Source organism: Balaenoptera physalus (genome assembly GCF_965194825.1).
Source record: "Balaenoptera physalus genome assembly, chromosome: 21".
Lineage (NCBI taxonomy): Eukaryota > Metazoa > Chordata > Mammalia > Artiodactyla > Balaenopteridae > Balaenoptera > Balaenoptera physalus.
The window spans coordinates 7,225,970-7,253,476 of NC_138902.1; positions in this window are offsets into that span (position 1 = coordinate 7,225,970).

The window sequence follows — 27,507 nt, forward strand, 5'->3', positions numbered from 1 at the left end:
TCATTGGGTAAGAGTTCCTAGAGGTAGGCGAAGCAGATTGTGTATCTTTGTGAAGCTCCACAGAGGGCAATGAGGCAGACTTCCATGGCATGTAGGACATGAGAGAACAGATCCCTGGAGCTGATGAAGAGCTGAGTCCACCTAGCTTCCTAAGGAAGGGTGCTAAGTGGTGCCCTACACTCTGATTACATAGAGTGACTGGGAAAGGCTCCTAGGTCTGGATGTTTCTTAGAAGAGCAAAGGAGACTGCTGGTACTCACTGTATTTGTACGAAAACGGGTGCCTACCCGAGTGTGCCTAGTGTCTGGTAAAGTGAAGAAACGTTCAAGTAATGCAGACCTTCGAATACGACATAATGGAAACTGCTGAGCGCTTTCGCTTCAGCAAGGCTTTTCAGGCCTTAGCTTGAGGCAAAGACTCACGTCAAGTTTCCCTGTAGCTCTAGAGCAGGACAGCAGGAGCTCCCACCCATGCTATGGAAGCACCGTGTTTCCTTAGAGAAAACTACTTCTCTTTCGTGAGGGCTGCCTACAAAGACCAGAAGCCAGGTAAAAACAGTGTTATTTAGGATTCTTCAGGGAAGCATGTTTAGAGATTTAACATGGGAAAGCAAGGCTTGTGCCTTCAGGTCTTCTTCTCCGGTTAAAATGCAGCCGAAACCCTTCTGATTTCTAACAAGTCAATAGAGACTCTAGCTACACCCTGGTCCCTTGCTGAATCAACTTTTCTTCACAGGGTTTTCTGCATGTATCGAACTCCCTCATTCTTGGAACGCTCTAGGTAACCCTTCGGGCCTAAACCTATTCTAAAGTCCTGCAGTGCAACAGGAAAAACTTTGCTTAGATTCCAGGAGGAATGCAACCTGCTTTCTCCTGTAGGTATGGGGTCCTTGGGTAAGAGTTCCTAGAAGAAGGCGAAGCAGATTGTGTTTCTTAGTGTAGCTCCAATGAGGGCAATGAGGCAGACTTCCATGGCATGTAGGTCGTGAGAGAACAGAATTCCTGGAGCTGTTGAAGAGCTGAGTCCACCTAACTTCCTAAGGAAGGGTGCAGCGAGTTGTCCTACACTCTGAATACATAGAGTGACTGGGAAAGGCTTCTAAGTCTGGATGTTACTTAGAAGAGCAAAGGAGACTGCTGGTACTCAATGTATTTGTAGGAAAAAGGGTGCCTACACTAGGGTGCCTAGTGTCTGGTAGAGTGAAGAAACGTTCAAGTAAAGCAGAACTTCCAATACGACATAATGGAAAATGCTAAGCGCTTTCGCTTCAGCAGGGCTTTTCAGGCCTTAGCTTGAGGCAAGGACTCACGTCAAGTTACCCTGTAGCTCTAGAGCATGACAGGAGGAACTCCCACCCATGCTAGGGAAGCACCGTGTTTCCTTAGAGAAACTCCTTTTCTTTCCAGAGGGCTGCCCACAGTGAATAGAGGCCAGTCAAAGCAGTGTTATTTAGGTATCTCAGGCTGGCATGGATAGAGATTTAAAATGGGAACGCAAGGCTTAGGCATTCAAGTCTTCTTTTCTGGTGAACATGCACCCGGACACCTTCTTTTATCTAAAAAGTCCAAAGAGACTCTAGCTACACTCTGGTCCCTTGCTGAATCAACTTTTCTTCACAGAGTGTTCTGCATATATGGAACTCCCTCATCCTTGGAACGTTCTACCAGTGCTATTGGGCCGAAGCCTAGTTTAAAGTCCTGCATTTTAACAGGAAAAACGGTGATTTGGTTCCAGTAGGAATGCAAGCCTCCTCTCTCCTGTAGGTATGGGGTCATTGGGTAAGAGTTCCTAGAGGTAGGCGAAGCAGATTGTGTATCTTTGTGAAGCTCCACAGAGGGCAATGAGGCAGACTTCCATGGCATGTAGGACATGAGAGAACAGATCCCTGGAGCTGTTGAAGAGCTGAGTCCACCTAGCTTCCTACGGAAGGGTGCTAAGTGGTGCCCTACACTCTGATTACATAGAGTGACTGGGAAAGGCTCCTAGGTCTGGATGTTTCTTAGAAGAGCAAAGGAGACTGCTGGTACTCACTGTATTTGTACGAAAACGGGTGCCTACCCGAGTGTGCCTAGTGTCTGGTAAAGTGAAGAAACGTTCAAGTAATGCAGACCTTCGAATACGACATAATGGAAACTGCTAAGCGCTTTCGCTTCAGCAAGGCTTTTCAGGCCTTAGCTTGAGGCAAAGACTCACGTCAAGTTTCCCTGTAGCTCTAGAGCAGGACAGCAGGAGCTCCCACCCATGCTATGGAAGCACCGTGTTTCCTTAGAGAAAACTACTTCTCTTTCGTGAGGGCTGCCTACAAAGACCAGAAGCCAGGTAAAAACAGTGTTATTTAGGATTCTTCAGGGAAGCATGTTTAGAGATTTAACATGGGAAAGCAAGGCTTGTGCCTTCAGGTCTTCTTCTCCGGTTAAAATGCAGCCGAAACCCTTCTGATTTCTAACAAGTCAATAGAGACTCTAGCTACACCCTGGTCCCTTGCTGAATCAACTTTTCTTCACAGGGTTTTCTGCATGTATCGAACTCCCTCATTCTTGGAACGCTCTAGGTAACCCTTCGGGCCTAAACCTATTCTAAAGTCCTGCAGTGTAACAGGAACAACTTTGCTTAGATTCCAGTAGGAATGCAACCTGCTTTCTCCTGTAGGTATGGGGTCCTTGGGTAAGAGTTCCTAGAAGAAGGCGAAGCAGATTGTGTTTCTTAGTGTTGCTCCAATGAGGGCAATGAGGCAGACTTCCATGGCATGTAGGTCGTGAGAGAACAGAATTCCTGGAGCTGTTGAAGAGCTGAGTCCACCTAACTTCCTAAGGAAGGGTGCAGCGAGTTGTCCTACACTCTGAATACATAGAGTGACTGGGAAAGGCTTCTAAGTCTGGATGTTACTTAGAAGAGCAAAGGAGACTGCTGGTACTCAATGTATTTGTAGGAAAAATGGTGCCTACACTAGGGTGCCTAGTGTCTGGTAGAGTGAAGAAACGTTCAAGTAAAGCAGAACTTCCAATACGACATAATGGAAAATGCTAAGCGCTTTCGCTTCAGCAGGGCTTTTCAGGCCTTAGCTTGAGGCAAGGACTCACGTCAAGTTACCCTGTAGCTCTAGAGCATGACAGGAGGAACTCCCACCCATACTAGGGAAGCACCGTGTTTCCTTAGAGAAACTCCTTTTCTTTCCAGAGGGCTGCCCACAGTGAATAGAGGCCAGTCAAAGCAGTGTTATTTAGGTATCTCAGGCTGGCATGGATAGAGATTTAAAATGGGAACGCAAGGCTTAGGCATTCAAGTCTTCTTTTCTGGTGAACATGCACCCGGACACCTTCTTTTATCTAAAAAATCCAAAGAGACTCTAGCTACACTCTGGTCCCTTGCTGAATCAACTTTTCTTCACAGAGTGTTCTGCATATATGGAACTCCCTCATCCTTGGAACGTTCTACCAGTGCTATTGGGCCGAAGCCTAGTTTAAAGTCCTGCATTTTAACAGGAAAAACGGTGATTTCGTTCCAGTAGGAATGCAAGCCTCCTCTCTCCTGTAGGTATGGGGTCATTGGGTAAGAGTTCCTAGAGGTAGGCGAAGCAGATTGTGTATCTTTGTGAAGCTCCACAGAGGGCAATGAGGCAGACTTCCATGGCATGTAGGACATGAGAGAACAGATCCCTGGAGCTGTTGAAGAGCTGAGTCCACCTAGCTTCCTAAGGAAGGGTGCTGCGAGTTGCCCTACACTCTGATTACATAGAGTGACTGGGAAAGGCTCCTAGGTCTGGATGTTTCTTAGAAGAGCAAAGGAGACTGCTGCTACTCACTGTATTTGTACGAAAAAGGGTGCCTACCCGAGTGTGCCTAGTGTCTGGTAAAGTGAAGAAACGTTCAAGTAATGCAGACCTTCGAATACGACATAATGGAAACTGCTAAGCGCTTTCGCTTCAGCAAGGCTTTTCAGGCCTTAGCTTGAGGCCAAGACTCACGTCAAGTTTCCCTGTAGCTCTAGAGCAGGACAGCAGGAGCTCCCACCCATGCTATGGAAGCACCGTGTTTCCTTAGAGAAAACTACTTCTCTTTCGTGAGGGTTGCCTACAAAGACCAGAAGCCAGGTAAAAACAGTGTTATTTAGGATTCTTCAGGGAAGCATGTTTAGAGATTTAACATGGGAAAGCAAGGCTTGTGCCTTCAGGTCTTCTTCTCCGGTTAAAATGCAGCCGAAACCCTTCTGATTTCTAACAAGTCAATAGAGACTCTAGCTACACCCTGGTCCCTTGCTGAATCAACTTTTCTTCACAGGGTTTTCTGCATGTATCGAACTCCCTCATTCTTGGAACGCTCTAGGTAACCCTTCGGGCCTAAACCTATTCTAAAATCCTGCAGTGTAACAGGAAAAACTTTGCTTAGATTCCAGTAGGAATGCAACCTGCTTTCTCCTGTAGGTATGGGGTCCTTGGGTAAGAGTTCCTAGAAGAAGGCGAAGCAGATTGTGTTTCTTAGTGTTGCTCCAATGAGGGCAATGAGGCAGACTTCCATGGCATGTAGGTCGTGAGAGAACAGAATTCCTGGAGCTGTTGAAGAGCTGAGTCCACCTAACTTCCTAAGGAAGGGTGCAGCGAGTTGTCCTACACTCTGAGTACATAGAGTGACTGGGAAAGGCTTCTAAGTCTGGATGTTACTTAGAAGAGCAAAGGAGACTGCTGGTACTCAATGTATTTGTAGGAAAAAGGGTGCCTACACTAGGGTGCCTAGTGTCTGGTAGAGTGAAGAAACGTTCAAGTAAAGCAGAACTTCCAATACGACATAATGGAAAATGCTAAGCGCTTTCGCTTCAGCAGGGCTTTTCAGGCCTTAGCTTGAGGCAAGGACTGACGTCAAGTTATCCTGTAGCTCTAGAGCATGACAGGAGGAACTCCCACCCATGCTAGGGAAGCACCGTGTTTCCTTAGAGAAACTCCTTTTCTTTCCAGAGGGCTGCCCACAGTGAATAGAGGCCAGTCAAAGCAGTGTTATTTAGGTATCTCAGGCTGGCATGGATAGAGATTTAAAATGGGAACGCAAGGCTTAGGCATTCAAGTCTTCTTTTCTGGTGAACATGCACCCGGACACCTTCTTTTATCTAAAAAGTCCAAAGAGACTCTAGCTACACTCTGGTCCCTTGCTGAATCAACTTTTCTTCACAGAGTGTTCTGCATATATGGAACTCCCTCATCCTTGGAACGTTCTACCAGTGCTATTGGGCCGAAGCCTAGTTTAAAGTCCTGCATTTTAACAGGAAAAACGGTGATTTGGTTCCAGTAGGAATGCAAGCCTCCTCTCTCCTGTAGGTATGGGGTCATTGGGTAAGAGTTCCTAGAGGTAGGCGAAGCAGATTGTGTATCTTTGTGAAGCTCCACAGAGGGCAATGAGGCAGACTTCCATGGCATGTAGGACATGAGAGAACAGATCCCTGGAGCTGTTGAAGAGCTGAGTCCACCTAGCTTCCTAAGGAAGGGTGCTGCGAGTTGCCCTACACTCTGATTACATAGAGTGACTGGGAAAGGCTCCTAGGTCTGGATGTTTCTTAGAAGAGCAAAGGAGACTGCTGGTACTCACTGTATTTGTACGAAAAAGGGTGCCTACCCGAGTGTGCCTAGTGTCTGGTAAAGTGAAGAAACGTTCAAGTAATGCAGACCTTCGAATACGACATAATGGAAACTGCTAAGCGCTTTCGCTTCAGCAAGGCTTTTCAGGCCTTAGCTTGAGGCAAAGACTCACGTCAAGTTTCCCTGTAGCTCTAGAGCAGGACAGCAGGAGCTCCCACCCATGCTATGGAAGCACCGTGTTTCCTTAGAGAAAACTACTTCTCTTTCGTGAGGGCTGCCTACAAAGACCAGAAGCCAGGTAAAAACAGTGTTATTTAGGATTCTTCAGGGAAGCATGTTTAGAGATTTAACATGGGAAAGCAAGGCTTGTGCCTTCAGGTCTTCTTCTCCGGTTAAAATGCAGCCGAAACCCTTCTGATTTCTAACAAGTCAATAGAGACTCTAGCTACACCCTGGTCCCTTGCTGAATCAACTTTTCTTCACAGGGTTTTCTGCATGTATCGAACTCCCTCATTCTTGGAACGCTCTAGATAACCCTTCGGGCCTAAACCTATTCTAAAGTCCTGCAGTGTAACAGGAAAAACTTTGCTTAGATTCCAGGAGGAATGCAACCTGCTTTCTCCTGTAGGTATGGGGTCCTTGGGTAAGAGTTCCTAGAAGAAGGCGAAGCAGATTGTGTTTCTTAGTGTAGCTCCAATGAGGGCAATGAGGCAGACTTCCATGGCATGTAGGTCGTGAGAGAACAGAATTCCTGGAGCTGTTGAAGAGCTGAGTCCACCTAACTTCCTAAGGAAGGGTGCAGCGAGTTGTCCTACACTCTGAGTACATAGAGTGACTGGGAAAGGCTTCTAAGTCTGGATGTTACTTAGAAGAGCAAAGGAGACTGCTGGTACTCAATGTATTTGTAGGAAAAAGGGTGCCTACATTAGGGTGCCTAGTGTCTGGTAGAGTGAAGAAACGTTCAAGTAAAGCAGAACTTCCAATACGACATAATGGAAAATGCTAAGCGCTTTCGCTTCAGCAGGGCTTTTCAGGCCTTAGCTTGAGGCAAGGACTGACGTCAAGTTATCCTGTAGCTCTAGAGCATGACAGGAGGAACTCCCACCCATGCTAGGGAAGCACCGTGTTTCCTTAGAGAAACTCCTTTTCTTTCCAGAGGGCTGCCCACAGTGAATAGAGGCCAGTCAAAGCAGTGTTATTTAGGTATCTCAGGCTGGCATGGATAGAGATTTAAAATGGGAACGCAAGGCTTAGGCATTCAAGTCTTCTTTTCTGGTGAACATGCACCCGGACACCTTCTTTTATCTAAAAAGTCCAAAGAGACTCTAGCTACACTCTGGTCCCTTGCTGAATCAACTTTTCTTCACAGAGTGTTCTGCATATATGGAACTCCCTCATCCTTGGAACGTTCTAACAGTGCTATTGGGCCGAAGCCTAGTTTAAAGTCCTGCATTTTAACAGGAAAAACGGTGATTTGGTTCCAGTAGGAATGCAAGCCTCCTCTCTCCTGTAGGTATGGGGTCATTGGGTAAGAGTTCCTAGAGGTAGGCGAAGCAGATTGTGTATCTTTGTGAAGCTCCACAGAGGGCAATGAGGCAGACTTCCATGGCATGTAGGACATGAGAGAACAGATCCCTGGAGCTGTTGAAGAGCTGAGTCCACCTAGCTTCCTAAGGAAGGGTGCTAAGTGGTGCCCTACACTCTGATTACATAGAGTGACTGGGAAAGGCTCCTAGGTCTGGATGTTTCTTAGAAGAGCAAAGGAGACGGCTGCTACTCACTGTATTTGTACGAAAACGGGTGCCTACCCGAGTGTGCCTAGTGTCTGGTAAAGTGAAGAAACGTTCAAGTAATGCAGACCTTCGAATACGACATAATGGAAACTGCTAAGCGCTTTCGCTTCAGCAAGGCTTTTCAGGCCTTAGCTTGAGGCCAAGACTCACGTCAAGTTTCCCTGTAGCTCTAGAGCAGGACAGCAGGAGCTCCCACCCATGCTATGGAAGCACCGTGTTTCCTTAGAGAAAACTACTTCTCTTTCGTGAGGGCTGCCTACAAAGACCAGAAGCCAGGTAAAAACAGTGTTATTTAGGATTCTTCAGGGAAGCATGTTTAGAGATTTAACATGGGAAAGCAAGGCTTGTGCCTTCAGGTCTTCTTCTCCGGTTAAAATGCAGCCGAAACCCTTCTGATTTCTAACAAGTCAATAGAGACTCTAGCTACACCCTGGTCCCTTGCTGAATCAACTTTTCTTCACAGGGTTTTCTGCATGTATCGAACTCCCTCATTCTTGGAACGCTCTAGGTAACCCTTCGGGCCTAAACCTATTCTAAAGTCCTGCAGTGTAACAGGAAAAACTTTGCTTAGATTCCAGGAGGAATGCAACCTGCTTTCTCCTGTAGGTATGGGGTCCTTGGGTAAGAGTTCCTAGAAGAAGGCGAAACAGATTGTGTTTCTTAGTGTAGCTCCAATGAGGGCAATGAGGCAGACTTGCATGGCATGTAGGTCGTGAGAGAACAGAATTCCTGGAGCTGTTGAAGAGCTGAGTCCACCTAACTTCCTAAGGAAGGGTGCAGCGAGTTGTCCTACACTCTGAGTACATAGAGTGACTGGGAAAGGCTTCTAAGTCTGGATGTTACTTAGAAGAGCAAAGGAGACTGCTGGTACTCAATGTATTTGTAGGAAAAAGGGTGCCTACACTAGGGTGCCTAGTGTCTGGTAGAGTGAAGAAACGTTCAAGTAAAGCAGAACTTCCAATACGACATAATGGAAAATGCTAAGCGCTTTCGCTTCAGCAGGGCTTTTCAGGCCTTAGCTTGAGGCAAGGACTGACGTCAAGTTATCCTGTAGCTCTAGAGCATGACAGGAGGAACTCCCACCCATGCTAGGGAAGCACCGTGTTTCCTTAGAGAAACTCCTTTTCTTTCCAGAGGGCTGCCCACAGTGAATAGAAGCCAGTCAAAGCAGTGTTATTTAGGTATCTCAGGCTGGCATGGATAGAGATTTAAAATGGGAACGCAAGGCTTAGGCATTCAAGTCTTCTTTTCTGGTGAACATGCACCCGGACACCTTCTTTTATCTAAAAAGTCCAAAGAGACTCTAGCTACACTCTGGTCCCTTGCTGAATCAACTTTTCTTCACAGAGTGTTCTGCATATATGGAACTCCCTCATCCTTGGAACGTTCTACCAGTGCTATTGGGCCGAAGCCTAGTTTAAAGTCCTGCATTTTAACAGGAAAAACGGTGATTTGGTTCCAGTAGGAATGCAAGCCTCCTCTCTCCTGTAGGTATGGGGTCATTGGGTAAGAGTTCCTAGAAGAAGGCGAAGCAGATTGTGTTTCTTAGTGTAGCTCCAATGAGGGCAATGAGGCAGACTTCCATGGCATGTAGGTCGTGAGAGAACAGAATTCCTGGAGCTGTTGAAGAGCTGAGTCCACCTAACTTCCTAAGGAAGGGTGCAGCGAGTTGTCCTACACTCTGAATACATAGAGTGACTGGGAAAGGCTTCTAAGTCTGGATGTTACTTAGAAGAGCAATGGAGACTGCTGGTACTCAATGTATTTGTAGGAAAAAGGGTGCCTACACTAGGGTGCCTAGTGTCTGGTAGAGTGAAGAAACGTTCAAGTAAAGCAGAACTTCCAATACGACATAATGGAAAATGCTAAGCGCTTTCGCTTCAGCAGGGCTTTTCAGGCCTTAGCTTGAGGCAAGGACTCACGTCAAGTTACCCTGTAGCTCTAGAGCATGACAGGAGGAACTCCCACCCATGCTAGGGAAGCACCGTGTTTCCTTAGAGAATCTCCTTTTCTTTCCAGAGGGCTGCCCACAGTGAATAGAGGCCAGTCAAAGCAGTGTTATTTAGGTATCTCAGGCTGGCATGGATAGAGATTTAAAATGGGAACGCAAGGCTTAGGCATTCAAGTCTTCTTTTCTGGTGAACATGCACCCGGACACCTTCTTTTATCTAAAAAGTCCAAAGAGACTCTAGCTACACTCTGGTCCCTTGCTGAATCAACTTTTCTTCACAGAGTGTTCTGCATATATGGAACTCCCTCATCCTTGGAACGTTCTACCAGTGCTATTGGGCCGAAGCCTAGTTTAAAGTCCTGCATTTTAACAGGAAAAACGGTGATTTGGTTCCAGTAGGAATGCAAGCCTCCTCTCTCCTGTAGGTATGGGGTCATTGGGTAAGAGTTCCTAGAGGTAGGCGAAGCAGATTGTGTATCTTTGTGAAGCTCCACAGAGGGCAATGAGGCAGACTTCCATGGCATGTAGGACATGAGAGAACAGATCCCTGGAGCTGTTGAAGAGCTGAGTCCACCTAGCTTCCTAAGGAAGGGTGCTGCGAGTTGCCCTACACTCTGATTACATAGAGTGACTGGGAAAGGCTCCTAGGTCTGGATGTTTCTTAGAAGAGCAAAGGAGACTGCTGGTACTCACTGTATTTGTACGAAAAAGGGTGCCTACCCGAGTGTGCCTAGTGTCTGGTAAAGTGAAGAAACGTTCAAGTAATGCAGACCTTCGAATACGACATAATGGAAACTGCTAAGCGCTTTCGCTTCAGCAAGGCTTTTCAGGCCTTAGCTTGAGGCAAAGACTCACGTCAAGTTTCCCTGTAGCTCTAGAGCAGGACAGCAGGAGCTCCCACCCATGCTATGGAAGCACCGTGTTTCCTTAGAGAAAACTACTTCTCTTTCGTGAGGGCTGCCTACAAAGACCAGAAGCCAGGTAAAAACAGTGTTATTTAGGATTCTTCAGGGAAGCATGTTTAGAGATTTAACATGGGAAAGCAAGGCTTGTGCCTTCAGGTCTTCTTCTCCGGTTAAAATGCAGCCGAAACCCTTCTGATTTCTAACAAGTCAATAGAGACTCTAGCTACACCCTGGTCCCTTGCTGAATCAACTTTTCTTCACAGGGTTTTCTGCATGTATCGAACTCCCTCATTCTTGGAACGCTCTAGGTAACCCTTCGGGCCTAAACCTATTCTAAAGTCCTGCAGTGTAACAGGAAAAACTTTGCTTAGATTCCAGTAGGAATGCAACCTGCTTTCTCCTGTAGGTATGGGGTCCTTGGGTAAGAGTTCCTAGAAGAAGGCGAAGCAGATTGTGTTTCTTAGTGTAGCTCCAATGAGGGCAATGAGGCAGACGTCCATGGCATGTAGGTCGTGAGAGAACAGAATTCCTGGAGCTGTTGAAGAGCTGAGTCCACCTAACTTCCTAAGGAAGGGTGCAGCGAGTTGTCCTACACTCTGAATACATAGAGTGACTGGGAAAGGCTTCTAAGTCTGGATGTTACTTAGAAGAGCAAAGGAGACTGCTGGTACTCAATGTATTTGTAGGAAAAAGGGTGCCTACACTAGGGTGCCTAGTGTCTGGTAGAGTGAAGAAACGTTCAAGTAAAGCAGAACTTCCAATACGACATAATGGAAAATGCTAAGCGCTTTCGCTTCAGCAGGGCTTTTCAGGCCTTAGCTTGAGGCAAGGACTGACGTCAAGTTATCCTGTAGCTCTAGAGCATGACAGGAGGAACTCCCACCCATGCTAGGGAAGCACCGTGTTTCCTTAGAGAAACTCCTTTTCTTTCCAGAGGGCTGCCCACAGTGAATAGAAGCCAGTCAAAGCAGTGTTATTTAGGTATCTCAGGCTGGCATGGATAGAGATTTAAAATGGGAACGCAAGGCTTAGGCATTCAAGTCTTCTTTTCTGGTGAACATGCACCCGGACACCTTCTTTTATCTAAAAAGTCCAAAGAGACTCTAGCTACACTCTGGTCCCTTGCTGAATCAACTTTTCTTCACAGAGTGTTCTGCATATATGGAACTCCCTCATCCTTGGAACGTTCTACCAGTGCTATTGGGCCGAAGCCTAGTTTAAAGTCCTGCATTTTAACAGGAAAAACGGTGATTTGGTTCCAGTAGGAATGCAAGCCTCCTCTCTCCTGTAGGTATGGGGTCATTGGGTAAGAGTTCCTAGAAGAAGGCGAAGCAGATTGTGTTTCTTAGTGTAGCTCCAATGAGGGCAATGAGGCAGACTTCCATGGCATGTAGGTCGTGAGAGAACAGAATTCCTGGAGCTGTTGAAGAGCTGAGTCCACCTAACTTCCTAAGGAAGGGTGCAGCGAGTTGTCCTACACTCTGAATACATAGAGTGACTGGGAAAGGCTTCTAAGTCTGGATGTTACTTAGAAGAGCAATGGAGACTGCTGGTACTCAATGTATTTGTAGGAAAAAGGGTGCCTACACTAGGGTGCCTAGTGTCTGGTAGAGTGAAGAAACGTTCAAGTAAAGCAGAACTTCCAATACGACATAATGGAAAATGCTAAGCGCTTTCGCTTCAGCAGGGCTTTTCAGGCCTTAGCTTGAGGCAAGGACTCACGTCAAGTTACCCTGTAGCTCTAGAGCATGACAGGAGGAACTCCCACCCATGCTAGGGAAGCACCGTGTTTCCTTAGAGAATCTCCTTTTCTTTCCAGAGGGCTGCCCACAGTGAATAGAGGCCAGTCAAAGCAGTGTTATTTAGGTATCTCAGGCTGGCATGGATAGAGATTTAAAATGGGAACGCAAGGCTTAGGCATTCAAGTCTTCTTTTCTGGTGAACATGCACCCGGACACCTTCTTTTATCTAAAAAGTCCAAAGAGACTCTATCTACACTCTGGTCCCTTGCTGAATCAACTTTTCTTCACAGAGTGTTCTGCATATATGGAACTCCCTCATCCTTGGAACGTTCTACCAGTGCTATTGGGCCGAAGCCTAGTTTAAAGTCCTGCATTTTAACAGGAAAAACGGTGATTTGGTTCCAGTAGGAATGCAAGCCTCCTCTCTCCTGTAGGTATGGGGTCATTGGGTAAGAGTTCCTAGAGGTAGGCGAAGCAGATTGTGTATCTTTGTGAAGCTCCACAGAGGGCAATGAGGCAGACTTCCATGGCATGTAGGACATGAGAGAACAGATCCCTGGAGCTGTTGAAGAGCTGAGTCCACCTAGCTTCCTAAGGAAGGGTGCTGCGAGTTGCCCTACACTCTGATTACATAGAGTGACTGGGAAAGGCTCCTAGGTCTGGATGTTTCTTAGAAGAGCAAAGGAGACTGCTGGTACTCACTGTATTTGTACGAAAAAGGGTGCCTACCCGAGTGTGCCTAGTGTCTGGTAAAGTGAAGAAACGTTCAAGTAATGCAGACCTTCGAATACGACATAATGGAAACTGCTAAGCGCTTTCGCTTCAGCAAGGCTTTTCAGGCCTTAGCTTGAGGCAAAGACTCACGTCAAGTTTCCCTGTAGCTCTAGAGCAGGACAGCAGGAGCTCCCACCCATGCTATGGAAGCACCGTGTTTCCTTAGAGAAAACTACTTCTCTTTCGTGAGGGCTGCCTACAAAGACCAGAAGCCAGGTAAAAACAGTGTTATTTAGGATTCTTCAGGGAAGCATGTTTAGAGATTTAACATGGGAAAGCAAGGCTTGTGCCTTCAGGTCTTCTTCTCCGGTTAAAATGCAGCCGAAACCCTTCTGATTTCTAACAAGTCAATAGAGACTCTAGCTACACCCTGGTCCCTTGCTGAATCAACTTTTCTTCACAGGGTTTTCTGCATGTATCGAACTCCCTCATTCTTGGAACGCTCTAGGTAACCCTTCGGGCCTAAACCTATTCTAAAGTCCTGCAGTGTAACAGGAAAAACTTTGCTTAGATTCCAGGAGGAATGCAACCTGCTTTCTCCTGTAGGTATGGGGTCCTTGGGTAAGAGTTCCTAGAAGAAGGCGAAGCAGATTGTGTTTCTTAGTGTAGCTCCAATGAGGGCAATGAGGCAGACTTCCATGGCATGTAGGTCGTGAGAGAACAGAATTCCTGGAGCTGTTGAAGAGCTGAGTCCACCTAACTTCCTAAGGAAGGGTGCAGCGAGTTGTCCTACACTCTGAGTACATAGAGTGACTGGGAAAGGCTTCTAAGTCTGGATGTTACTTAGAAGAGCAAAGGAGACTGCTGGTACTCAATGTATTTGTAGGAAAAAGGGTGCCTACACTAGGGTGCCTAGTGTCTGGTAGAGTGAAGAAACGTTCAAGTAAAGCAGAACTTCCAATACGACATAATGGAAAATGCTAAGCGCTTTCGCTTCAGCAGGGCTTTTCAGGCCTTAGCTTGAGGCAAGGACTGACGTCAAGTTATCCTGTAGCTCTAGAGCATGACAGGAGGAACTCCCACCCATGCTAGGGAAGCACCGTGTTTCCTTAGAGAAACTCCTTTTCTTTCCAGAGGGCTGCCCACAGTGAATAGAGGCCAGTCAAAGCAGTGTTATTTAGGTATCTCAGGCTGGCATGGATAGAGATTTAAAATGGGAACGCAAGGCTTAGGCATTCAAGTCTTCTTTTCTGGTGAACATGCACCCGGACACCTTCTTTTATCTAAAAAGTCCAAAGAGACTCTAGCTACACTCTGGTCCCTTGCTGAATCAACTTTTCTTCACAGAGTGTTCTGCATATATGGAACTCCCTCATCCTTGGAACGTTCTAACAGTGCTATTGGGCCGAAGCCTAGTTTAAAGTCCTGCATTTTAACAGGAAAAACGGTGATTTGGTTCCAGTAGGAATGCAAGCCTCCTCTCTCCTGTAGGTATGGGGTCATTGGGTAAGAGTTCCTAGAGGTAGGCGAAGCAGATTGTGTATCTTTGTGAAGCTCCACAGAGGGCAATGAGGCAGACTTCCATGGCATGTAGGACATGAGAGAACAGATCCCTGGAGCTGTTGAAGAGCTGAGTCCACCTAGCTTCCTAAGGAAGGGTGCTGCGAGTTGCCCTACACTCTGATTACATAGAGTGACTGGGAAAGGCTCCTAGGTCTGGATGTTTCTTAGAAGAGCAAAGGAGACTGCTGCTACTCACTGTATTTGTACGAAAACTGGTGCCTACCCGAGTGTGCCTAGTGTCTGGTAAAGTGAAGAAACGTTCAAGTAATGCAGACCTTCGAATACGACATAATGGAAACTGCTAAGCGCTTTCGCTTCAGCAAGGCTTTTCAGGCCTTAGCTTGAGGCAAAGACTCACGTCAAGTTTCCCTGTAGCTCTAGAGCAGGACAGCAGGAGCTCCCACCCATGCTATGGAAGCACCGTGTTTCCTTAGAGAAAACTACTTCTCTTTCGTGAGGGCTGCCTACAAAGACCAGAAGCCAGGTAAAAACAGTGTTATTTAGGATTCTTCAGGGAAGCATGTTTAGAGATTTAACATGGGAAAGCAAGGCTTGTGCCTTCAGGTCTTCTTCTCCGGTTAAAATGCAGCCGAAACCCTTCTGATTTCTAACAAGTCAATAGAGACTCTAGCTACACCCTGGTCCCTTGCTGAATCAACTTTTCTTCACAGGGTTTTCTGCATGTATCGAACTCCCTCATTCTTGGAACGCTCTAGGTAACCCTTCGGGCCTAAACCTATTCTAAAGTCCTGCAGTGTAACAGGAAAAACTTTGCTTAGATTCCAGGAGGAATGCAACCTGCTTTCTCCTGTAGGTATGGGGTCCTTGGGTAAGAGTTCCTAGAAGAAGGCGAAACAGATTGTGTTTCTTAGTGTAGCTCCAATGAGGGCAATGAGGCAGACTTCCATGGCATGTAGGTCGTGAGAGAACAGAATTCCTGGAGCTGTTGAAGAGCTGAGTCCACCTAACTTCCTAAGGAAGGGTGCAGCGAGTTGTCCTACACTCTGAGTACATAGAGTGACTGGGAAAGGCTTCTAAGTCTGGATGTTACTTAGAAGAGCAAAGGAGACTGCTGGTACTCAATGTATTTGTAGGAAAAAGGGTGCCTACACTAGGGTGCCTAGTGTCTGGTAGAGTGAAGAAACGTTCAAGTAAAGCAGAACTTCCAATACGACATAATGGAAAATGCTAAGCGCTTTCGCTTCAGCAGGGCTTTTCAGGCCTTAGCTTGAGGCAAGGACTGACGTCAAGTTATCCTGTAGCTCTAGAGCATGACAGGAGGAACTCCCACCCATGCTAGGGAAGCACCGTGTTTCCTTAGAGAAACTCCTTTTCTTTCCAGAGGGCTGCCCACAGTGAATAGAGGCCAGTCAAAGCAGTGTTATTTAGGTATCTCAGGCTGGCATGGATAGAGATTTAAAATGGGAACGCAAGGCTTAGGCATTCAAGTCTTCTTTTCTGGTGAACATGCACCCGGACACCTTCTTTTATCTAAAAAGTCCAAAGAGACTCTAGCTACACTCTGGTCCCTTGCTGAATCAACTTTTCTTCACAGAGTGTTCTGCATATATGGAACTCCCTCATCCTTGGAACGTTCTACCAGTGCTATTGGGCCGAAGCCTAGTTTAAAGTCCTGCATTTTAACAGGAAAAACGGTGATTTGGTTCCAGTAGGAATGCAAGCCTCCTCTCTCCTGTAGGTATGGGGTCATTGGGTAAGAGTTCCTAGAGGTAGGCGAAGCAGATTGTGTATCTTTGTGAAGCTCCACAGAGGGCAATGAGGCAGACTTCCATGGCATGTAGGACATGAGAGAACAGATCCCTGGAGCTATTGAAGAGCTGAGTCCACCTAGCTTCCTAAGGAAGGGTGCTGCGAGTTGCCCTACACTCTGATTACATAGAGTGACTGGGAAAGGCTCCTAGGTCTGGATGTTTCTTAGAAGAGCAAAGGAGACTGCTGGTACTCACTGTATTTGTACGAAAACGGGTGCCTACCCGAGTGTGCCTAGTGTCTGGTAAAGTGAAGAAACGTTCAAGTAATGCAGACCTTCGAATACGACATAATGGAAACTGCTAAGCGCTTTCGCTTCAGCAAGGCTTTTCAGGCCTTAGCTTGAGGCAAAGACTCACGTCAAGTTTCCCTGTAGCTCTAGAGCAGGACAGCAGGAGCTCCCACCCATGCTATGGAAGCACCGTGTTTCCTTAGAGAAAACTACTTCTCTTTCGTGAGGGCTGCCTACAAAGACCAGAAGCCAGGTAAAAACAGTGTTATTTAGGATTCTTCAGGGAAGCATGTTTAGAGATTTAACATGGGAAAGCAAGGCTTGTGCCTTCAGGTCTTCTTCTCCGGTTAAAATGCAGCCGAAACCCTTCTGATTTCTAACAAGTCAATAGAGACTCTAGCTACACCCTGGTCCCTTGCTGAATCAACTTTTCTTCACAGGGTTTTCTGCATGTATCGAACTCCCTCATTCTTGGAACGCTCTAGGTAACCCTTCGGGCCTAAACCTATTCTAAAGTCCTGCAGTGTAACAGGAAAAACTTTGCTTAGATTCCAGGAGGAATGCAACCTGCTTTCTCCTGTAGGTATGGGGTCCTTGGGTAAGAGTTCCTAGAAGAAGGCGAAGCAGATTGTGTTTCTTAGTGTAGCTCCAATGAGGGCAATGAGGCAGACTTCCATGGCATGTAGGTCGTGAGAGAACAGAATTCCTGGAGCTGTTGAAGAGCTGAGTCCACCTAACTTCCTAAGGAAGGGTGCAGCGAGTTGTCCTACACTCTGAATACATAGAGTGAATGGGAAAGGCTTCTAAGTCTGGATGTTACTTAGAAGAGCAAAGGAGACTGCTGGTACTCAATGTATTTGTAGGAAAAAGGGTGCCTACACTAGGGTGCCTAGTGTCTGGTAGAGTGAAGAAACGTTCAAGTAAAGCAGAACTTCCAATACGACATAATGGAAAATGCTAAGCGCTTTCGCTTCAGCAGGGCTTTTCAGGCCTTAGCTTGAGGCAAGGACTCACGTCAAGTTACCCTGTAGCTCTAGAGCATGACAGGAGGAACTCCCACCCATGCTAGGGAAGCACCGTGTTTCCTTAGAGAATCTCCTTTTCTTTCCAGAGGGCTGCCCACAGTGAATAGAGGCCAGTCAAAGCAGTGTTATTTAGGTATCTCAGGCTGGCATGGATAGAGATTTAAAATGGGAACGCAAGGCTTAGGCATTCAAGTCTTCTTTTCTGGTGAACATGCACCCGGACACCTTCTTTTATCTAAAAAGTCCAAAGAGACTCTAGCTACACTCTGGTCCCTTGCTGAATCAACTTTTCTTCACAGAGTGTTCTGCATATATGGAACTCCCTCATCCTTGGAACGTTCTACCAGTGCTATTGGGCCGAAGCCTAGTTTAAAGTCCTGCATTTTAACAGGAAAAACGGTGATTTGGTTCCAGTAGGAATGCAAGCCTCCTCTCTCCTGTAGGTATGGGGTCATTGGGTAAGAGTTCCTAGAGGTAGGCGAAGCAGATTGTGTATCTTTGTGAAGTTCCACAGAGGGCAATGAGGCAGACTTCCATGGCATGTAGGACATGAGAGAACAGATCCCTGGAGCTGTTGAAGAGCTGAGTCCACCTAGCTTCCTAAGGAAGGGTGCTGCGAGTTGCCCTACACTCTGATTACATAGAGTGACTGGGAAAGGCTCCTAGGTCTGGATGTTTCTTAGAAGAGCAAAGGAGACTGCTGGTACTCACTGTATTTGTACGAAAAAGGGTGCCTACCCGAGTGTGCCTAGTGTCTGGTAAAGTGAAGAAACGTTCAAGTAATGCAGACCTTCGAATACGACATAATGGAAACTGCTAAGCGCTTTCGCTTCAGCAAGGCTTTTCAGGCCTTAGCTTGAGGCAAAGACTCACGTCAAGTTTCCCTGTAGCTCTAGAGCAGGACAGCAGGAGCTCCCACCCATGCTATGGAAGCACCGTGTTTCCTTAGAGAAAACTACTTCTCTTTCGTGAGGGCTGCCTACAAAGACCAGAAGCCAGGTAAAAACAGTGTTATTTAGGATTCTTCAGGGAAGCATGTTTAGAGATTTAACATGGGAAAGCAAGGCTTGTGCCTTCAGGTCTTCTTCTCCGGTTAAAATGCAGCCGAAACCCTTCTGATTTCTAACAAGTCAATAGAGACTCTAGCTACACCCTGGTCCCTTGCTGAATCAACTTTTCTTCACAGGGTTTTCTGCATGTATCGAACTCCCTCATTCTTGGAACGCTCTAGGTAACCCTTCGGGCCTAAACCTATTCTAAAGTCCTGCAGTGTAACAGGAAAAACTTTGCTTAGATTCCAGTAGGAATGCAACCTGCTTTCTCCTGTAGGTATGGGGTCCTTGGGTAAGAGTTCCTAGAAGAAGGCGAAGCAGATTGTGTTTCTTAGTGTTGCTCCAATGAGGGCAATGAGGCAGACTTCCATGGCATGTAGGTCGTGAGAGAACAGAATTCCTGGAGCTGTTGAAGAGCTGAGTCCACCTAACTTCCTAAGGAAGGGTGCAGCGAGTTGTCCTACACTCTGAATACATAGAGTGACTGGGAAAGGCTTCTAAGTCTGGATGTTACTTAGAAGAGCAAAGGAGACTGCTGGTACTCAATGTATTTGTAGGAAAAAGGGTGCCTACACTAGGGTGCCTAGTGTCTGGTAGAGTGAAGAAACGTTCAAGTAAAGCAGAACTTCCAATACGACATAATGGAAAATGCTAAGCGCTTTCGCTTCAGCAGGGCTTTTCAGGCCTTAGCTTGAGGCAAGGACTCACGTCAAGTTACCCTGTAGCTCTAGAGCATGACAGGAGGAACTCCCACCCATGCTAGGGAAGCACCGTGTTTCCTTAGAGAAACTCCTTTTCTTTCCAGAGGGCTGCCCACAGTGAATAGAGGCCAGTCAAAGCAGTGTTATTTAGGTATCTCAGGCTGGCATGGATAGAGATTTAAAATGGGAACGCAAGGCTTAGGCATTCAAGTCTTCTTTTCTGGTGAACATGCACCCGGACACCTTCTTTTATCTAAAAAGTCCAAAGAGACTCTAGCTACACTCTGGTCCCTTGCTGAATCAACTTTTCTTCACAGAGTGTTCTGCATATATGGAACTCCCTCATCCTTGGAACGTTCTACCAGTGCTATTGGGCCGAAGCCTAGTTTAAAGTCCTGCATTTTAACAGGAAAAACGGTGATTTGGTTCCAGTAGGAATGCAAGCCTCCTCTCTCCTGTAGGTATGGGGTCATTGGGTAAGAGTTCCTAGAGGTAGGCGAAGCAGATTGTGTATCTTTGTGAAGCTCCACAGAGGGCAATGAGGCAGACTTCCATGGCATGTAGGACATGAGAGAACAGATCCCTGGAGCTGTTGAAGAGCTGAGTCCACCTAGCTTCCTAAGGAAGGGTGCTGCGAGTTGCCCTACACTCTGATTACATAGAGTGACTGGGAAAGGCTCCTAGGTCTGGATGTTTCTTAGAAGAGCAAAGGAGACTGCTGGTACTCACTGTATTTGTACGAAAAAGGGTGCCTACCCGAGTGTGCCTAGTGTCTGGTAAAGTGAAGAAACGTTCAAGTAATGCAGACCTTCGAATACGACATAATGGAAACTGCTAAGCGCTTTCGCTTCAGCAAGGCTTTTCAGGCCTTAGCTTGAGGCAAAGACTCACGTCAAGTTTCCCTGTAGCTCTAGAGCAGGACAGCAGGAGCTCCCACCCATGCTATGGAAGCACCGTGTTTCCTTAGACAAAACTACTTCTCTTTCGTGAGGGCTGCCTACAAAGACCAGAAGCCAGGTAAAAACAGTGTTATTTAGGATTCTTCAGGGAAGCATGTTTAGAGATTTAACATGGGAAAGCAAGGCTTGTGCCTTCAGGTCTTCTTCTCCGGTTAAAATGCAGCCGAAACCCTTCTGATTTCTAACAAGTCAATAGAGACTCTAGCTACACCCTGGTCCCTTGCTGAATCAACTTTTCTTCACAGGGTTTTCTGCATGTATCGAACTCCCTCATTCTTGGAACGCTCTAGGTAACCCTTCGGGCCTAAACCTATTCTAAAGTCCTGCAGTGTAACAGGAAAAACTTTGCTTAGATTCCAGGAGGAATGCAACCTGCTTTCTCCTGTAGGTATGGGGTCCTTGGGTAAGAGTTCCTAGAAGAAGGCGAAGCAGATTGTGTTTCTTAGTGTTGCTCCAATGAGGGCAATGAGGCAGACTTCCATGGCATGTAGGTCGTGAGAGAACAGAATTCCTGGAGCTGTTGAAGAGCTGAGTCCACCTAACTTCCTAAGGAAGGGTGCAGCGAGTTGTCCTACACTCTGAGTACATAGAGTGACTGGGAAAGGCTTCTAAGTCTGGATGTTACTTAGAAGAGCAAAGGAGACTGCTGGTACTCAATGTATTTGTAGGAAAAAGGGTGCCTACACTAGGGTGCCTAGTGTCTGGTAGAGTGAAGAAACGTTCAAGTAAAGCAGAACTTCCAATACGACATAATGGAAAATGCTAAGCGCTTTCGCTTCAGCAGGGCTTTTCAGGCCTTAGCTTGAGGCAAGGACTCACGTCAAGTTACCCTGTAGCTCTAGAGCATGACAGGAGGAACTCCCACCCATGCTAGGGAAGCACCGTGTTTCCTTAGATAATCTCCTTTTCTTTCCAGAGGGCTGCCCACAGTGAATAGAGGCCAGTCAAAGCAGTGTTATTTAGGTATCTCAGGCTGGCATGGATAGAGATTTAAAATGGGAACGCAAGGCTTAGGCATTCAAGTCTTCTTTTCTGGTGAACATGCACCCGGACACCTTCTTTTATCTAAAAAGTCCAAAGAGACTCTAGCTACACTCTGGTCCCTTGCTGAATCAACTTTTCTTCACAGAGTGTTCTGCATATATGGAACTCCCTCATCCTTGGAACGTTCTACCAGTGCTATTGGGCCGAAGCCTAGTTTAAAGTCCTGCATTTTAACAGGAAAAACGGTGATTTGGTTCCAGTAGGAATGCACGCCTCCTCTCTCCTGTAGGTATGGGGTCATTGGGTAAGAGTTCCTAGAGGTAGGCGAAGCAGATTGTGTATCTTTGTGAAGCTCCACAGAGGGCAATGAGGCAGACTTCCATGGCATGTAGGACATGAGAGAACAGATCCCTGGAGCTGTTGAAGAGCTGAGTCCACCTAGCTTCCTAAGGAAGGGTGCTGCGAGTTGCCCTACACTCTGATTACATAGAGTGACTGGGAAAGGCTCCTAGGTCTGGATGTTTCTTAGAAGAGCAAAGGAGACTGCTGGTACTCACTGTATTTGTACGAAAAAGGGTGCCTACCCGAGTGTGCCTAGTGTCTGGTAAAGTGAAGAAACGTTCAAGTAATGCAGACCTTCGAATACGACATAATGGAAACTGCTAAGCGCTTTCGCTTCAGCAAGGCTTTTCAGGCCTTAGCTTGAGGCAAAGACTCACGTCAAGTTTCCCTGTAGCTCTAGAGCAGGACAGCAGGAGCTCCCACCCATGCTATGGAAGCACCGTGTTTCCTTAGAGAAAACTACTTCTCTTTCGTGAGGGCTGCCTACAAAGACCAGAAGCCAGGTAAAAACAGTGTTATTTAGGATTCTTCAGGGAAGCATGTTTAGAGATTTAACATGGGAAAGCAAGGCTTGTGCCTTCAGGTCTTCTTCTCCGGTTAACATGCAGCCGAAACCCTTCTGATTTCTAACAAGTCAATAGAGACTCTAGCTACACCCTGGTCCCTTGCTGAATCAACTTTTCTTCACAGGGTTTTCTGCATGTATCGAACTCCCTCATTCTTGGAACGCTCTAGGTAACCCTTCGGGCCTAAACCTATTCTAAAGTCCTGCAGTGTAACAGGAAAAACTTTGCTTAGATTCCAGTAGGAATGCAACCTGCTTTCTCCTGTAGGTATGGGGTCCTTGGGTAAGAGTTCCTACAAGAAGGCGAAGCAGATTGTGTTTCTTAGTGTTGCTCCAATGAGGGCAATGAGGCAGACTTCCATGGCATGTAGGTCGTGAGAGAACAGAATTCCTGGAGCTGTTGAAGAGCTGAGTCCACCTAACTTCCTAAGGAAGGGTGCAGCGAGTTGTCCTACACTCTGAATACATAGAGTGACTGGGAAAGGCTTCTAAGTCTGGATGTTACTTAGAAGAGCAAAGGAGACTGCTGGTACTCAATGTATTTGTAGGAAAAAGGGTGCCTACACTAGGGTGCCTAGTGTCTGGTAGAGTGAAGAAACGTTCAAGTAAAGCAGAACTTCCAATACGACATAATGGAAAATGCTAAGCGCTTTCGCTTCAGCAGGGCTTTTCAGGCCTTAGCTTGAGGCAAGGACTCACGTCAAGTTAGCCTGTAGCTCTAGAGCATGACAGGAGGAACTCCCACCCATGCTAGGGAAGCACCGTGTTTCCTTAGAGAAACTCCTTTTCTTTCCAGAGGGCTGCCCACAGTGAATAGAGGCCAGTCAAAGCAGTGTTATTTAGGTATCTCAGGCTGGCATGGATAGAGATTTAAAATGGGAACGCAAGGCTTAGGCATTCAAGTCTTCTTTTCTGGTGAACATGCACCCGGACACCTTCTTTTATCTAAAAAGTCCAAAGAGACTCTAGCTACACTCTGGTCCCTTGCTGAATCAACTTTTCTTCACAGAGTGTTCTGCATATATGGAACTCCCTCATCCTTGGAACGTTCTACCAGTGCTATTGGGCCGAAGCCTAGTTTAAAGTCCTGCATTTTAACAGGAAAAACGGTGATTTGGTTCCAGTAGGAATGCAAGCCTCCTCTCTCCTGTAGGTATGGGGTCATTGGGTAAGAGTTCCTAGAGGTAGGCGAAGCAGATTGTGTATCTTTGTGAAGCTCCACAGAGGGCAATGAGGCAGACTTCCATGGCATGTAGGACATGAGAGAACAGATCCCTGGAGCTGTTGAAGAGCTGAGTCCACCTAGCTTCCTAAGGAAGGGTGCTGCGAGTTGCCCTACACTCTGATTACATAGAGTGACTGGGAAAGGCTCCTAGGTCTGGATGTTTCTTAGAAGAGCAAGGGAGACTGCTGGTACTCACTGTATTTGTACGAAAAAGGGTGCCTACCCGAGTGTGCCTAGTGTCTGGTAAAGTGAAGAAACGTTCAAGTAATGCAGACCTTCGAATACGACATAATGGAAACTGCTAAGCGCTTTCGCTTCAGCAAGGCTTTTCAGGCCTTAGCTTGAGGCAAAGACTCACGTCAAGTTTCCCTGTAGCTCTAGAGCAGGACAGCAGGAGCTCCCACCCATGCTATGGAAGCACCGTGTTTCCTTAGAGAAAACTACTTCTCTTTCGTGAGGGCTGCCTACAAAGACCAGAAGCCAGGTAAAAACAGTGTTATTTAGGATTCTTCAGGGAAGCATGTTTAGAGATTTAACATGGGAAAGCAAGGCTTGTGCCTTCAGGTCTTCTTCTCCGGTTAAAATGCAGCCGAAACCCTTCTGATTTCTAACAAGTCAATAGAGACTCTAGCTACACCCTGGTCCCTTGCTGAATCAACTTTTCTTCACAGGGTTTTCTGCATGTATCGAACTCCCTCATTCTTGGAACGCTCTAGGTAACCCTTCGGGCCTAAACCTATTCTAAAGTCCTGCAGTGTAACAGGAAAAACTTTGCTTAGATTCCAGTAGGAATGCAACCTGCTTTCTCCTGTAGGTATGGGGTCCTTGGGTAAGAGTTCCTACAAGAAGGCGAAGCAGATTGTGTTTCTTAGTGTTGCTCCAATGAGGGCAATGAGGCAGACTTCCATGGCATGTAGGTCGTGAGAGAACAGAATTCCTGGAGCTGTTGAAGAGCTGAGTCCACCTAACTTCCTAAGGAAGGGTGCAGCGAGTTGTCCTACACTCTGAATACATAGAGTGACTGGGAAAGGCTTCTAAGTCTGGATGTTACTTAGAAGAGCAAAGGAGACTGCTGGTACTCAATGTATTTGTAGGAAAAAGGGTGCCTACACTAGGGTGCCTAGTGTCTGGTAGAGTGAAGAAACGTTCAAGTAAAGCAGAACTTCCAATACGACATAATGGAAAATGCTAAGCGCTTTCGCTTCAGCAGGGCTTTTCAGGCCTTAGCTTGAGGCAAGGACTCACGTCAAGTTAGCCTGTAGCTCTAGAGCATGACAGGAGGAACTCCCACCCATGCTAGGGAAGCACCGTGTTTCCTTAGAGAAACTCCTTTTCTTTCCAGAGGGCTGCCCACAGTGAATAGAGGCCAGTCAAAGCAGTGTTATTTAGGTATCTCAGGCTGGCATGGATAGAGATTTAAAATGGGAACGCAAGGCTTAGGCATTCAAGTCTTCTTTTCTGGTGAACATGCACCCGGACACCTTCTTTTATCTAAAAAGTCCAAAGAGACTCTAGCTACACTCTGGTCCCTTGCTGAATCAACTTTTCTTCACAGAGTGTTCTGCATATATGGAACTCCCTCATCCTTGGAACGTTCTACCAGTGCTATTGGGCCGAAGCCTAGTTTAAAGTCCTGCATTTTAACAGGAAAAACGGTGATTTGGTTCCAGTAGGAATGCAAGCCTCCTCTCTCCTGTAGGTATGGGGTCATTGGGTAAGAGTTCCTAGAGGTAGGCGAAGCAGATTGTGTATCTTTGTGAAGCTCCACAGAGGGCAATGAGGCAGACTTCCATGGCATGTAGGACATGAGAGAACAGATCCCTGGAGCTGTTGAAGAGCTGAGTCCACCTAGCTTCCTAAGGAAGGGTGCTGCGAGTTGCCCTACACTCTGATTACATAGAGTGACTGGGAAAGGCTCCTAGGTCTGGATGTTTCTTAGAAGAGCAAGGGAGACTGCTGGTACTCACTGTATTTGTACGAAAAAGGGTGCCTACCCGAGTGTGCCTAGTGTCTGGTAAAGTGAAGAAACGTTCAAGTAATGCAGACCTTCGAATACGACATAATGGAAACTGCTAAGCGCTTTCGCTTCAGCAAGGCTTTTCAGGCCTTAGCTTGAGGCAAAGACTCACGTCAAGTTTCCCTGTAGCTCTAGAGCAGGACAGCAGGAGCTCCCACCCATGCTATGGAAGCACCGTGTTTCCTTAGAGAAAACTACTTCTCTTTCGTGAGGGCTGCCTACAAAGACCAGAAGCCAGGTAAAAACAGTGTTATTTAGGATTCTTCAGGGAAGCATGTTTAGAGATTTAACATGGGAAAGCAAGGCTTGTGCCTTCAGGTCTTCTTCTCCGGTTAAAATGCAGCCGAAACCCTTCTGATTTCTAACAAGTCAATAGAGACTCTAGCTACACCCTGGTCCCTTGCTGAATCAACTTTTCTTCACAGGGTTTTCTGCATGTATCGAACTCCCTCATTCTTGGAACGCTCTAGGTAACCCTTCGGGCCTAAACCTATTCTAAAGTCCTGCAGTGTAACAGGAAAAACTTTGCTTAGATTCCAGTAGGAATGCAACCTGCTTTCTCCTGTAGGTATGGGGTCCTTGGGTAAGAGTTCCTAGAAGAAGGTGAAGCAGATTGTGTTTCTTAGTGTAGCTCCAATGAGGGCAATGAGGCAGACTTCCATGGCATGTAGGTCGTGAGAGAACAGAATTCCTGGAGCTGTTGAAGAGCTGAGTCCACCTAACTTCCTAAGGAAGGGTGCAGCGAGTTGTCCTACACTCTGAATACATAGAGTGACTGGGAAAGGCTTCTAAGTCTGGATGTTACTTAGAAGAGCAAAGGAGACTGCTGGTACTCAATGTATTTGTAGGAAAAAGGGTGCCTACACTAGGGTGCCTAGTGTCTGGTAGAGTGAAGAAACGTTCAAGTAAAGCAGAACTTCCAATACGACATAATGGAAAATGCTAAGCGCTTTCGCTTCAGCAGGGCTTTTCAGGCCTTAGCTTGAGGCAAGGACTCACGTCAAGTTACCCTGTAGCTCTAGAGCATGACAGGAGGAACTCCCACCCATGCTAGGGAAGCACCGTGTTTCCTTAGAGAAACTCCTTTTCTTTCCAGAGGGCTGCCCACAGTGAATAGAGGCCAGTCAAAGCAGTGTTATTTAGGTATCTCAGGCTGGCATGGATAGAGATTTAAAATGGGAACGCAAGGCTTAGGCATTCAAGTCTTCTTTTCTGGTGAACATGCACCCGGACACCTTCTTTTATCTAAAAAGTCCAAAGAGACTCTAGCTACACTCTGGTCCCTTGCTGAATCAACTTTTCTTCACAGAGTGTTCTGCATATATGGAACTCCCTCATCCTTGGAACGTTCTACCAGTGCTATTGGGCCGAAGCCTAGTTTAAAGTCCTGCATTTTAACAGGAAAAACGGTGATTTGGTTCCAGTAGGAATGCAAGCCTCCTCTCTCCTGTAGGTATGGGGTCATTGGGTAAGAGTTCCTAGAGGTAGGCGAAGCAGATTGTGTATCTTTGTGAAGCTCCACAGAGGGCAATGAGGCAGACTTCCATGGCATGTAGGACATGAGAGAACAGATCCCTGGAGCTGTTGAAGAGCTGAGTCCACCTAGCTTCCTAAGGAAGGGTGCTGCGAGTTGCCCTACACTCTGATTACATAGAGTGACTGGGAAAGGCTCCTAGGTCTGGATGTTTCTTAGAAGAGCAAAGGAGACTGCTGGTACTCACTGTATTTGTACGAAAAAGGGTGCCTACCCGAGTGTGCCTAGTGTCTGGTAAAGTGAAGAAACGTTCAAGTAATGCAGACCTTCGAATACGACATAATGGAAACTGCTAAGCGCTTTCGCTTCAGCAAGGCTTTTCAGGCCTTAGCTTGAGGCAAAGACTCACGTCAAGTTTCCCTGTAGCTCTAGAGCAGGACAGCAGGAGCTCCCACCCATGCTATGGAAGCACCGTGTTTCCTTAGAGAAAACTACTTCTCTTTCGTGAGGGCTGCCTACAAAGACCAGAAGCCAGGTAAAAACAGTGTTATTTAGGATTCTTCAGGGAAGCATGTTTAGAGATTTAACATGGGAAAGCAAGGCTTGTGCCTTCAGGTCTTCTTCTCCGGTTAAAATGCAGCCGAAACCCTTCTGATTTCTAACAAGTCAATAGAGACTCTAGCTACACCCTGGTCCCTTGCTGAATCAACTTTTCTTCACAGGGTTTTCTGCATGTATCGAACTCCCTCATTCTTGGAACGCTCTAGGTAACCCTTCGGGCCTAAACCTATTCTAAAGTCCTGCAGTGTAACAGGAAAAACTTTGCTTAGATTCCAGTAGGAATGCAACCTGCTTTCTCCTGTAGGTATGGGGTCCTTGGGTAAGAGTTCCTAGAAGAAGGCGAAGCAGATTGTGTTTCTTAGTGTTGCT